The sequence below is a fragment of the Rhinoraja longicauda genome, chromosome 3 (assembly GCF_053455715.1).
Source record: "Rhinoraja longicauda isolate Sanriku21f chromosome 3, sRhiLon1.1, whole genome shotgun sequence".
Classification (NCBI taxonomy): Eukaryota; Metazoa; Chordata; class Chondrichthyes; order Rajiformes; family Arhynchobatidae; genus Rhinoraja; species Rhinoraja longicauda.
Window position 1 is genome coordinate 22685687 of NC_135955.1, and position 14334 is coordinate 22700020.

General features: G+C 45.7%; 1 protein-coding gene and 1 pseudogene across 3 annotated transcripts in view; one reads left to right on the top strand and one right to left on the bottom strand.

Moving 5' to 3' along the window:
* The window catches only part of lingo2 (leucine rich repeat and Ig domain containing 2), a 535791-nt gene that overhangs the window by 224569 nt on the left and 296888 nt on the right, over positions 1-14334 (top strand). The window lies entirely within an intron of this gene.
* On the bottom strand, positions 4969-12380 carry LOC144592232 (uncharacterized; annotated as a pseudogene).

Here is a 14334-nt window from a genome sequence, read left to right on the forward strand (position 1 = left end):
TATTCCTCATTTTCTAAATGTTCACATTCAGCAATATATTCTTTAACGCCACTAACCCTGGGATTATGAAGCTGATTTATGAAGCTGTTTTTCCCCTCTAACACACCAATCTCTGTGCAACAACAAATGTTAGCAAAATACCCACAGTGCATGTCAATCAAACTTTTGGATTTCTGCAATTTTGCTTGACAAAACGTTTTCCAGGAACGTATTCCTTTCATAAATTGTACTGTTGCTCACAATGTTCACAGCCCAAGATATAGTTTGTTTAACTTTCCTCTTCTCCCCTTGAACTTGGTGTAGCTCCTTTTCATTACAATCCTTGAAGATATGGCATGTGTTAGGAATTGGCATGCAACAAAAGCTTTTCCCTGTACTTCAGTACACATGAAAATAAACTAAGCTAAACTAAATTGCATTGTGATTCCTCATTGTTAACTCCAGATGCATGAATTCACATGCCCTCAGGCCAGACACAGATAAAGAAAGCTCAATCCCTTTATGAACCACCATACTCCCACAGCTGATGTATCACTGTTTCTCCTTGGTAAGCAGCATCTGGGAAAGACGCTGAAAACAGCAAAAACGTAGATTGCAGTTTGGGAGGAGAACTTTAGTGTCTTTCACCAAAAGCGGCTTAGTGGCATAACCACAAACTGAGCAGGCTCCATTTTGGCTGCCAGACTGCTTCTGTGATAGTTTGTGTGATGTATTCAAAAGAGAGTTAGATATAGCTCTTAAGGCTAACGGAATCAAGGGGTTTGAGGAAAAGGCAGGAACAGGGTACTGATTCTGGATGATCAGCCATGATCATATTGAATGGTGGTGCTGGCTCGAAGGGCCGAATGACCAATTCCTGCACCTACTTTCTTTTTTTCTATGTTTCTAAGTATGGGATAAGCCTTCATGACCTTCTAATGATCCCCACACCTTTCACATGTATAAAATGAGACTGTTCTATCGATTGCACTGCCAATGGCTGGACTTGCCCTGATGCTCACCAACATGTTCTGATTTTCTGTCTACCTCACTGCGACAGTTAATCTGTAAGGTGGGGCAGTCCTGCTAATTCTGACTATGTCCACCTCACCCTCACTCATGGACCTCACACATGACAAACTTCTGACAACTCACAACTCAAAGTCCTTTTTATAATATTTAAATCATCACAATAATTTTAAAATTCTCAATAAAAATAAATACATGACTGCCTGATATGTTTAAATAGGTTTGTTTAAATAATCACATCAAGATTAATTCATGTGCCAAACACAACTATTACATGCCTTTTAACGAAGGTCAGTGACATTATTTAGATGAACGGGACCAGGTATGAAGCATTACCAATGACCATAATATACAATAGGTTAAAGGCCAGATACAGTACAAAGTGCATTCAGCCCCTTGTTTCAGGAACGCCGTTGAACATGGTGGATAACTCAAGAATGAACTAAAAAGTCAGATGCACTTGCTTCTGGTTTCCAACATGCTCTTTCGCCCTGTACTGTAATGTAGAAGCAGTTAAGTCTTAAATCGGCTGGTCCACATACTGGAGCTATGCAGCAATTTACTGGGGAACCACCTACTATTTCTCAGTACAATCCAACCCCAAACCTGTTTGATAACCATTAGTTGGTAATTGCAATTACTTCACTGAAAAAGGAAATGTATAGCAATAAAGATGTTCGGGAGTGGGAGTGGGAGAGATAAAGAGACTGTAAAGGAAGGGATGATAATCGATGTTAATTAAAAAAACAAATTGCCCTTTATATCTCAATAGACAATAGACAATAGACAATAGGTGCAGGAGTAGGCCATTCAGCCCTTCGAGCCAGCACCGCCATTCAATGCGATCATGGCTGATCACTATCAATCAGTACCCCATTCCTGCCTTCTCCCCATACCCCCTCACTCCGCTATCCTTAAGAGCTCTATCCAGCTCTCTCTTGAAAGCATCCAACGAACTGGCCTCCACTGCCTTCTGAGGCAGAGAATTCCACACCTTCACTACCCTCTGACTGAAAAAGTTCTTCCTCATCTCCGTTCTAAATGGCCTACCCCTTATTCTCAAACTGTGGCCCCTTGTTCTGGACTCCCCCAACATTGGGAACATGTTATCTGCCTCTAATGTGTCCAATCCCCTAATTATCTTATATGTTTCAATAAGATCCCCCCTCATCCTTCTAAATTCCAGTGTATACAAGCCCAATCGCTCCAGCCTTTCAACATACGACAGTCCCGCCATTCCGGGAATTAATCTAGTGAACCTACGCTGCACGCCCTCCATAGCAAGAATATCCTTCCTCAAATTTGGAGACCAAAACTGCACACAGTACTCCAGGTGCGGTCTCACCAGGGCCCGGTACAACTGTAGAAGGACCTCTTTGCTCCTATACTCAACTCCTCTTGTTACGAAGGCCAACATTCCATTGGCTTTCTTCACTGCCTGCTGAACCTGCATGCTTCCTTTCATTGACTGATGCACTAGGACACCCAGATCTCGTTGAACTCCCCCTCCTCCTAACTTGACACCATTCAGATAATAATCTGCCTTTCTATTCTTACTTCCAAAGTGAATAACCTCACACTTATCTACATTAAACTGCATCTGCCATGTATCCGCCCACTCACACAACCTGTCCAGGTCACCCTGCAGCCTTATTGCATCTTCCTCACAATTCACACTACCCCCCAACTTAGTATCATCTGCAAATTTGCTAATGGTACTTTTAATCCCTTCGTCTAAGTCATTAATGTATATCGTAAATAGCTGGGGTCCCAGCACCGAACCTTGCGGTACCCCACTGGTCACTGCCTGCCATTCCGAAAGGGACCCATCTCAATGAGAGACTGTACAACATAAGAGTTAGTTAGCATCATAGACATCCCAGCACCAGGTCAATGTAGCACCACCCAGCTGTGTGAAGCTGGGACAATATCATTAACAAAGGGCGGCCTCGTTAGTCTTCATGGTGATAGAGCTTGCAATGTGCTGGGTGTTTTGCTGATTGCATTCGAAGATGACACCCATTCAAGGTAAAGCCCCAAACTTGAGTGGAAAGATCGTGATGTTACAAACTCTTGCCTGCTGTAGAGGAGCCAGCAATCAGGGCATTAAAGAACACCAGCCCTCCTCCAAGTCTTGGGCTGTGCTGACAAATTTCAACGGAATTTACTCATTTTACACAAGACAATATACACAATTATGTTTTGAGATACAAATACACTTCAAAGGTATTTCTTAAAGATAGCAGTGTCAGCATCATCTTTCCACAACAAGAGCTCTGGAGCAGAAACATGCCTATCCTACCTTTGCAGACAATGGGCGTGGAGCCACTGATGCACCATGCTGTCTGCAGAGTAGAGATGCAACTGGCCTTAATCAAGCACCAAAACACAACGTGCTGGGGGAACTCAGTGGGTTAGGCCACATCTTTGGAGGAATGGAGAGGGGACATTTCAGGTCGAGTTCCTTCTTAAGTTTGATTCGAAATGTTGCTTGATCATTCCCTCCACAGATGGGTTCTGTGCATGTAGAGCTGGCTGAGTACCTCCAGCACTATGTGTTTTGAATCAATATTTCAGCATCTGCATTTTCATGCATTTCCATTATTAAGAACCACTTGGAGGAATGGCAGAAAGATGGTGAAATTAGCTGTGTTGAATCCCACTGCCTCAGAAAGAGTAATTTCCCCCTTGGACAGCTTCTGTAAATTCAGTGACTTGCAGGTGAGAACAGCAATCCCAAAGCTGTAACTGGTTTGATCTTGCCAGATGATGTCCATATCAGTTAAATGATTGTTTATCCACATGGGAGGTGTGTTACCAGTGTCATCCCAGGCATGACTTCGAGTTAACACGACGACTGGGCTTTTCCCTGCAGAGAACATGGATGATTCAATTGGAACCAAAAGCACAAATCTTATTTCCTGCAAAACAAGTCCTCACTTTATATCAGTGCCATGAGGGGAATTCAACTCGGTTGCTGGGAGAGGCCTTTCTTGCTTTTGAACATGGCACGTTGAAGATAAGCGCATGAGGTACTGACAATTGACAGCTAAAGTGGAAAACATTCAAACACTAACCATTCAGACTAACAAAAGATTTGCCCCCCCAACAAATATAATGAACACTTTAAACCTACCGCCCACACTTGCTGAAATATTCTCCCCATTGGAAATATGTGAATTGTGCTACGCTGGAGGCTATATCATATTATTCGCTTGTAATAAGGGAGCAAACATAATCCTACAGTTCCATGTGTATGTTTTATTAAAATTAGTCAATTCAGAAGTTTGCTCAATTGACATTGATTTATAAGTAACCTGCAGAAATCTACGAATTGCCAGATGAAGTGAGGAGATGATCCATTTAGATTTCCTTCTGCCATTCATGTAGTTGAAAGGGTCAGCTCTACGGTACCTGTGTAGATTGATAAATGCATCTCTTGCTGGTCCTGAACACATCAGTGATGTAACCTGGGTTAATTGGGTGTTTCGGGTCTTTCAACATCAGACACCATTGCCAGGGCGATCCAGCCGTGGTTGATCAGACCACGACTTGTGTTCATAGTCATAGTGAGGCCCACCGGAAATTGGAGGAACAGCACCTCATATTTCGCCTGGGCAGCTTGCATCCCAGTGATATGAACATCGACTTCTCCAACTTTAGATAGTTCCTCTGTCCCTCCCTTCCCCTCCTCCTTCCCAGATCTCCCTCTATCTTCCTGTCTCCACCTATATCTTTCCTTTGTCCCGCCCCCCTGACATCAGTCTGAAGAAGGGTCTCGACCCAAAACGTCACCCATTCCTTCTCTCCCGAGATGCTGCCTGACCTGCTGAGTTACTCCAGCATTTTGTGAATAAATACCTTCGATTTGTACCAGCATCTGCAGTTATTTTCTTATATGACTTGTGTTCAGGTGGCATTCACTCCTCCCCATGGACCTCCTCTCCTGATCCAGAGGAATCATCTCCAGGCTTTCTCCGCTGCCTCTGTGGTGTTCTTGATGGCTCTTCTCCTCTCCATTCCGGTGATGCCCAGTGCACTATAGGCCTTGTACAGCGATTGCCCTGCAAAACCTCTACAGCCATTCTCGATGGGCATACACCTTGCCTTCCAGCCCTGCTTACGGCAGTCTATGACCAGCTCTTTGTACTTGGTCTTCTTCCTCTTGTGGGCCTCCTCCAGACGGTCCTTCCACGGCACTGTCAGTTCCAACAAGACGATGTTTTTGGTCGCCTCTGAGACCAGGAGGATGTCCGGCCTCAGGGTGGTCGTGGCGATGTGCCGTGGGAACTTCAGCTGTTTCACCAGGTCTACAGAAAGCTGCCAGTCCTGTGCAGTCACCAGGATTCCCGACGGATTCTTGGCTGCTGTGGTTCTTGGCAGCTGCACTCCAGCCTTCACAAAGATGATCATCTGGGTGGTGGGGGGGGGGGGGGGGGGGGGGGGGTGCTCGTCTGAGGCTGCTGATTCCCATGCTGATGGCTTCTGCAATGGGTTTCAGAACCTGGTTGTGACGCCAGGTGTCCCGGCCCTGCCCAAGAGCCTTAGGGCAGCAGCTCAGGATGTGTTCCAACGTCCCCTTGCCTGAGCATTGCAGACAATCCGGAGATTTTGCTTTGCCCCAGATGAAGAGGTTGGATGGGCTGGGCAGGACATCGTACACTGCCTGGTCTAGAAACTTGATACGCTGCCTGCCAGAGCTCATGAGGTCCATGTGACTTTTCAGTCCATGGCCTGCTCCCACCTTGTCCAGGCCCCCTGCTACCTCAAGCCAACTATTCTGCTAGACCTCTCCTCCTCCCTCGCTGCCCTCACTTCCTCCTGGACCAGCCTGCGCCTCTCCTTCCCCTTGGCTTTGAAGGTTCCTAGACCAGCTCTTTCCCGAGTCACTGCTCCGACCAGGACTCTGTGGCGGATCCGAGACTCTGCTTGCAGCACAACTTCGCCGGCCCTGATTGGTGGTTTGCGTATTCCTTACTTGGTTCGAGGGCCCCGGCACTCTGGTTCAGCAGACTTGACGATCATGTTCATCGCAAAGGCAAAACGGATCACAGAGATGGTACAGCCTGTGATGATCCCAACCTCCAGCCTGTGCCACTCTGAAGTTACTGCCTCTGCTGTGACTCTCATGCTGAACTGGTTGTAATAGTCCAGGATGAGATCTGCCACTTGGCCCGGCACATGAGGCTTGGCCATGACTGTCTGGATCAGCTTGTGTGGGATGGAGCCGTGGTGTTGGCCAGGTCAAGCCAGAGCACTGTCAGGTCTTCCCTTGTTCTCCCTGGCTTCTCTGATGAGCTGGGTCACCACTCCCGTGTGCTCTAGACACCCCGGCACTCCAGATACGCCTCCCTTTTGCACTGAGGTGTCGATGTAGCCATTGTTGGAGAGGAAGTTGGTCAGCCGCCTCACCACTATGCTGAAGAAAATCTTGCCTTCAACGTTTAGCAAGGAGATGATCCTGAACTGGTCGATTCTCTTGGAATCTTTTTCCTTTGGGATCCAGACTCCTGCAGCGAATCGCCACTTTCCCTCTCCTCCAGATGATTTTCAGGATCTCCCACAGCGTTTCAGTAACAAGGGGCAGTTTTTGTAGACCTTGTAGGGGACTCTACTTGGGCCAGGGGCTGAGCCAGATCTTGCTCTCTTCACAACGTCCTGGACCTCTTTCAGGAGTGGCTCTCTACAGTCAAACTCCTTGATGGGTGGAGGTGGTTTTATCAGGATGTTGCACTGGCCCAGCTCCAGCTGCCTGACGGTGTCGCTGTAGGTGGTCTGGATGTGCCGGTCGATCTCCTCCTTAGAGCAAGCCAAACTCCCACTGCACTTCTGCCCGAGCAGTTGTTTGGTGAAGTCGAAGGGGTTGGTGATGAAGGATGCTTGTTTCCTGGCTCTTCCCTTCCGGCGTCTTTGGTGCCACTCAGCTCTACCAGCTGAGTTCTCTACCAGAAAATACGTGACGGGTTTGAAGAAAGTGACCAGGAAATCCAGTTGCAAATGCAAGGTGTTCCCAATGTGGAAACTCTTGAAAGAAAATAGTCAGATTGAGTCAGAGACACAGTACAGAAACAGGCCCCTTGTCCCACCAAGTCTGCACTGACGATCAACCACCCATTTCCACCAATCCTACATTAATACCATTTTTATAATCTCCCCATATTCTTATCAAGTTTCCCCAGATTATTCTGCTCACTGGGACAGTGCCCCTTCCCTCAGAAGCCGCTCTGATCCCTGTCACTGGCAGACAGGCCAGGAGAAGCCAATGCCCAGCATCATTGGTAACAACTGGGTGAAATTAGTTGATATTGATTTTCCCATTCAAACCTTGTCAGCTTACTCCCTATAAAACCCAGGCTTTCTGGAGAGAGGGAAGTGAGATGTCTCCCTGCTAGCATAGTTCCCCTGTTGCAGGTTCGAGGAACTCTGAACCACTGGAACAAACCTGATGCCACCTTGTGGTCCATACTGAGCTGCTGGGATGAAGCCCAAGACAGCCAGTGCCTCTACTGAGGCTAAGGCTGAGTTGCCGTGGCAAGCCTGAGATGCCAGTGCCTCCTCCTGCCACAGACAACAAGGGACTGTGCCCACACAGAGGCAAAGACTGAGCCGCCTCTAGGATAATCCAGAGACTGCCAGCTCTGCCTGTTCAAGCCCCAAAGCTGAGCTACCTGGAAAAGCCTGGGACTGCCAGCACCTCTTCTTGAGGCACGGGTGAACTGCAGGAAGGAGCCTGACATTGCCATGCCTCCTCCTTTGAGATCAGGACCGAGCTGCCAGGACAACCCATTGCACCTTGCATGCACTCTGACGACACCAGACAATTCCCCATACAATCCTAGACTCTCTTGTCACTGTAAATAAAATATCTACACGAGTTCACCTTACTGGGAGTGTCGGTGTGGTCAATGATGGACTTGGTGTCATCCCCGACGCCACATCACCTACAGAGTTGCAGCAATTACTGCGGCCAATTTAACTACTCACATCTTTGGGCTTGGGAAGAAAACCTTCTCAGGAAGAGCATGTAAATGCCATACAGGCTTGCCAAAGGTCTGGATGGAACCAACATCTCTGGTGCTGTGAGCCAGTGGCTTTACCAGCTGTGCCAATGTGGTGCCCCGAAGGTACAACTCTGAAGGCTGAGATCCAACAGAAAAACTGCGAATTCAAGGTGGGTGGAAGGAATGCTGAAGATTCAGCAACTCAACAGCGACCGTGATGTACAATCGGTTCTTCAGCACATTTAAGGCCATTTGCAGAGTGTATATCCATAAGCTCACAAGGCCCAGAGCCATCAATGAAAGAGAATTTAACAACGGCACTGGAATTGCTTACTGGAAATAGTCCTTAGAAGATCCCTTCATTGTGATGCTCTCCTTTATGTGAGTGTTCCATCCATGGCAGTATTGCCATTGCACAGCATGCTACATAGTCCAACATTGCCATATCTCCGACCAATTATAAATGCCAGTTGAGAAAGAACTTCAGTCACCGAGTCATAACCATTGCCTCCCTGCGCTGGACAAAGAAGGCATGCCTAGGGACTGCAACAAAGCTGTAATCATGGCCAATGCTTGGAAAGGAAATACACCCAATTTCATACTGCCATATGTGGGCACAGTCCCTGGTTGTCTGTGGCAGCTCAGGCTTGCCCCGGCAACTCAGCCTTAGTCTCAGTAGAGGCACTGGCTGTCTAGGGCTTCTTCCCAGCAGCTCAGTTTGGACCACAAGGTGGCATCAGGTTTGTTCCAGTGGTTCAGTCTTCCTCGAACCTGCAACAGGGGAACTATGCTAGCAGGGAGGCATCTCACTTCCCTCTCTCCAGAATGCCTGGGTTTTATAGGGAGTAAGCTGACAAGGTTTGAATGGGAAAATCAATATGACTAATTTGACCCAGTTGTTCCCAATGATGCTGGGGATTGGCTTCTCCCGGCCTGTCTGCCAGTAACAGGGATCAGAGCGGCTTCTGAGGGAGGGGGCGCTGTCCCAGTGAGACAATTTCATACTGCCAGCACAGGGAAAGCTGCCACTATGGTCTGCCTCAATTTTATCCTCCCTAACCTTAACCCAATTTCTTTCTAGACTGGAGTCAAGCATGGTTGCATCAATGGTCTGACATCTTCTCAGGGCAATCATTCACCTTTGCCAAGCTTCCAGCTAGAGTGGAGGAAATCTCTCGGATAAAAGGGAAATTGTTCAGCGAGCATTGTCTTCACTTCAGAAACAAGGCCACTGCAACCTCTGTCGCCGAACTGCAGTTTGCAGATAACTCCCCGACATTGGCGGTTTTGGACGCTGAGTTCCAAGTCACCAATTGATTCATTCACTGAAGAACAATGAGAGAAAGAGATTTGCATTTAAAATCCACAAGACAAAAGGGCCTTTACCAAACAGTAGTAAAATGACCAATTCCAAAAGCACAGTACCTGGCAGAGTAGTGCAAGATACCTGGAGGCACAAAAAGCTGGAGTAACTCAGCGGCTCAGACAGCATCTCGGGAGATAAGGAATAGGTGACTTTTTGGGTCGAGACATGAAGAAGGGTCTCGATCCGAAACATCACCTGTTCCTTTTCTCCAGAGACGCTGTCTGACCTGTTGAGTTACTCCAGCTTTTTGTGTCTATCTTCAGTTTAAGCCAACATTTGCAGTTCCTTCCGACACAGAGCTGTGCAAGTGATGGCACCATGGGTTGTATTTCTGTTTGTCATTTAAGTCATATTTCTGAAGAATTACTGATGGCTCCAGTTTGACTGGAGGCAAGAGAAGGTCCTGTACTTCTTCATCAATTTGCTGGTGTGATTACAAAGTGAATAAACCAGTGTGAATCTGTCACATAAATTTAGTGTCCATTTACTGCTCAAAAAAAATTTCTTTTTTCAAAGTTGTGCAAACCAGCTTTTCTGTTGTCATTTTAACATCCTTATTGTTTAGCATCACTTTTGATATGCAAATTTGGAGGCCTTTGAAGATATTTAATGACACTATCAATCACAACAAAGCAATGAGAGTGAAGCAAGGATTTTGAGACTGAGAAGGAGGGACAATATTTGGAAGAGTGCAGAGCATTTTAGCTGTTTAATTCCTCATCAAAACTTATGATGATGGGGGATCTCATTGAAACCTAGTTTAATGAAAGGCCTTGATAGAGTGAACGTGGAAAGGATGCTTCAATTAAAAGGAGAGTGTAGAGCCAGAGGGCACAAACTCACAATAAAAGGACATACCTTCAGAATGGGGATTACAAATATCTTTGGTCAGGGAGTGGTGAATCTGTGGAATCCTTTGCCATGGATGGCTGTGGAGGCCAAGACATTGGATATTTTAAAATCGGAGATTGGTAGATTCGTGCTTAGGAAGAGCGTCAAAAGTTACAGTGAGATGGCAAGAGTATGTGGTTGAGAGGGAAAGATAGATCAGCCATGATTGAATGGCAGAGTATACTCGATGGGCTGAATGGCCAATTTCTGCTGCTTTATCTTATGAGATTCAAACATCTCTGACTGATATATCAACCATAAGCTTTGAAATAATCTACTGATCAATCTCAGTTCTTGCATCTCAGAGAGGCATCTGTGTACATAAATATATATCTACTGTATCTATAGATAAATATACAAATATATATATGTCTATGTGTATATATGTGAGTGTGTATGTGTATATACGTATATATGCAGAAATGTATATGCATATGTATTTATGTGAGTGTATATATGTATGTGTGTGTGTGTGTGTAGTAGGCCAGATGGACCCGTTGGGCCCAAACCTTTCCTGCATTGGTGCAGTACCCTCTCCCCCCCCACTCTCTCCTCACCTTCCTTTCTTTCTTTCTTTCTTTCTTTCTTTCTTTCTTTCTTTCTTTCTTTCTTTCTTTCTTTCTTTCTCTCTTTCTCTCTTTCTCTCTTTCTCCCTTTTCTCCCCTTTCTCCCCTTTCTCCCCTTTCTCCCTCACCTCCCTCCTCCCTCCTCCCTCCTCCCTCCCTCCCTCCCTCCCTCCCTCCCTCCCTCCCTCCCTCCCTCCCTCCCTCCCTCCCTCCCTCCCTCCCTCCCTCCCTCCCTCCCTCCCTCCCTCCCTCCCTCCCTCCCTCCCTCCCTCCCTCCCTCCCCCTCACTCACCTCTCCCCTCCCTTCCCCTTCCCCTCCCCTCTCCCCTCCCCCTCCCCTCTCACCTCCCTTCCCCTCCCCCTCCCCTCTCCCCTCCCCCTCTCCCTCCCCCTACTCCATCCCCCTCAATACCCCTTATCCCCCATTCTCCCTCTCCCCCCCTCCACCTCCCTCCCTCCACCCCCTCCCCCACCCCCCTCCAATCCCCCTCCCTCCCCCTCCCTCCCCTGCAACCTCCCCTGCCCTCTCTTCCCCTCCCCCTTTAACCTTCCCCTCCCACTCCATTCCCCTCAACCCCCCTTATCCCCTCCTACCCCTTCCCCCCCTCCCTCCCTCCCTAAGAGATAGATTTAAACTTTAAAATGTGAATAACTTTAAAAATATAACAGCAATTTCAATGAAACTTCTCCCATTAGCACCAAAGGGACAACAGTGAGTAAGGTGGGCCTAAAATTGTTGCGCTATCGTGTACCATTTTGGCTGTAGTTCAGGAACAAACAAACAAACAAACAAACGAGAGTTTTAGTATATTGATGTCTGTGTTTGTGTGTACATGTTGAGGATTTAGATTCTATTATAGACTAAGTGTTCCAGTGAACCTCGGTTTGTTGTAAAACAGTAATGTGTGTGTCGTGATTCTCCAATCCAACACGATCATGCTGTGCTGTTCATTTGAACTTTGTCCTTCTTTGAAAATCTAACACTGCACCCCCCTGTTGCTTATCACATGGTAACGATAATTGATAGTGAGTGGAGCGTTGCCAATGTGGTGATTAACTGCTGTGAAAAATGTTATTCATTTTGGTAGTTAAACACCGCTGTTTATCATGAAATCTAGTTGGCACAGTTGTCTATTCAATAACATAATGGATCCAGCACTGACAACGTTAAACCTGCTGTAAACAGAGAGTTAGGCCAATGTCCTCAATGGAGATAATTTTGTTGACCTACTTAAACATTAGCGATGCTGACATTTGCAAGTAATACTTAATATGCGTGGTTTAACGGTACCACTCAATACTTATCTCTGTTCAGGGAGCAAAAGATGATTAGTGTTTCTCCTATTTATGGCACAGGCATCACAAATTGCTCTGAGAACTCCTCCTGACTGTGCTGGATGGCTTTACTTATTGTTTTTTTTACTGCATATCCAGCATAATTACCAGCAACGCTGCTTTATTCTTCTGCATACCGGGTTTGAGAAGAAGCCGGTTATTCAATACCAAACTAACATTCTGTGTCTGAGATCGGAATTTACACTGACCCATATCGCAGGACAATGATTCTTACAGCCACCAGGTTTGCTGTCAGAGGATGTGGTAACTATATTCATTTGGTCAGAGCCAACTTGAAATTTGCATAATCCAAAGAATTTAGAAATTTGTCTTGTAATGTACCAGCAATTACGTTATGTAGTAAAGATAGACTCAAAATGCTGGAGGACATTTTCTACTCAGCGGGACAGGCAGCATCTCGTCTGCTCTGCAGTTCTTTCATACACATGTTAAGTAGTGAACTTTATGCATTGCATTCAGTTTCTAAAATGTGTTTCTATCAAATTTTCAGAGCAGAATTCAAATGGCAATGTCACTGGATCACTCAGCTAGCGAGCATCACAGAGAATGAATTTCTACCCCAGACCTCCCCTTCTCTTTGTGGAAGCTGATCAATTGGCTGTTTCACGCCAGTGACAACATTTCCACTCTGTGCAGGACGAGGCAGAAAATGTGTCCCTCCCTAAAAGTGTAAATTAGGACCAGAATTTCTTTTTGTTTGATCTGGTACCATACTATTGTGATTATATTGGTGTTGGGATAGTGTTAAAGTGCCCAACAGTAACTGCAGTACTTCTCAGCAGATGCATTGTTCTTCACCATCTGAACTCCATGAAGTGAAGATGAACCTGTCATGGTATTGGCATGATAGTTGTAGAACTCAACAATACTGAAAAACTGTCCACAGATGTCTAGGAAGGCCAATTCCTCAGATTAACCTGGATTGTATTTTAAAACTGATCTCAATTTTGTCAGAATAAATAAAATCTCCATAGTTACATTCATTGACAGGTTTCATACAGGAGAGGTCTATGTGCTTTGAAAACTCAGCAGCAAAAGGCTAACTCTAATGTTAAGTCTGAATTACTACTGAATAACCAACGTTTGTGTCCTCCAAACCTAATTAATATTGAACTTCACCTGTGTTTATGTGCAAATAGAAAACAGGCACTCATAGCAGGTGTCTGCAGCAAAGTGAGATGTAGATTAGAGCCACATCTTTAAAAAATCTCTCCTTGTTTTATGGAATGCCAATCAGTGCAGAGTGGTTTTTGGTGTATTATTGTCACATGTACCGAGGTACTGTGAAAAGCATGGCTTTGCAGGCTATCCCATCAGATCAGATAATAGTATACATAAACAAAATTAAGTCAAACTCAAATCCAATGGATATGGCAAAAGGGGAGGTGCAGAATATGTGATTATGTTTGCTAATTTTCCCAAAGCACTTTGACATGTAGATGGAATCAATGGTGGGAAGTCTGGTCTGTGATGTACAGGGCTACATATATCTGCAATTTCTTGCGGTCTTGTGCAGAGCTGTGAGTTGGCTGTTATTAATTGGAGCCCATTGCATGCCCATATTGTTTGGATATACAGTGATAGATCAAGGAGCAGGCCATTCAGCCTCTTGTGTCTGTTCTGCTATTTGGTAAAGTCATGGCTGACCATTTACTTCACTATCACTTTATTGCACTAACCACATAGAACCTACAACTAGGAACAGCACAGCACAGAAACAGACTTTTGGCCCATGATCCTTGTGCGGAACATGATGACAAATTAAACTGTTCCCTTCTACTTGCTGGTGATCCATAGCCCTCATTTCCTGCACATTCATTTGCCTGTCTAAAAGTTTTTCAAATGCCACTATCGTATTTGTTTTCACCACGATTTCCAAGCACCTCTCTGAGAAAAACAACTTGGGCTGCTCAGCTTCTTTAAACTTTTCCCCTCTTACCTCAAAGCTACATCACTTATATTTGACATTCCACCCTGAGAAATAGACTTGGATTGTTTCTCCAATCTAAGGCTTTCACAATTTTATAAATTTCCATCAGGTCTCTCCTCAGCCTATGGTGCTCCAGTGAAAAGAAGCTAAAATTGTCCAGGCCCTCCTTATAACCAATAACTTCAAATCCAAACAGCATTCTGGTAAACTTCTACT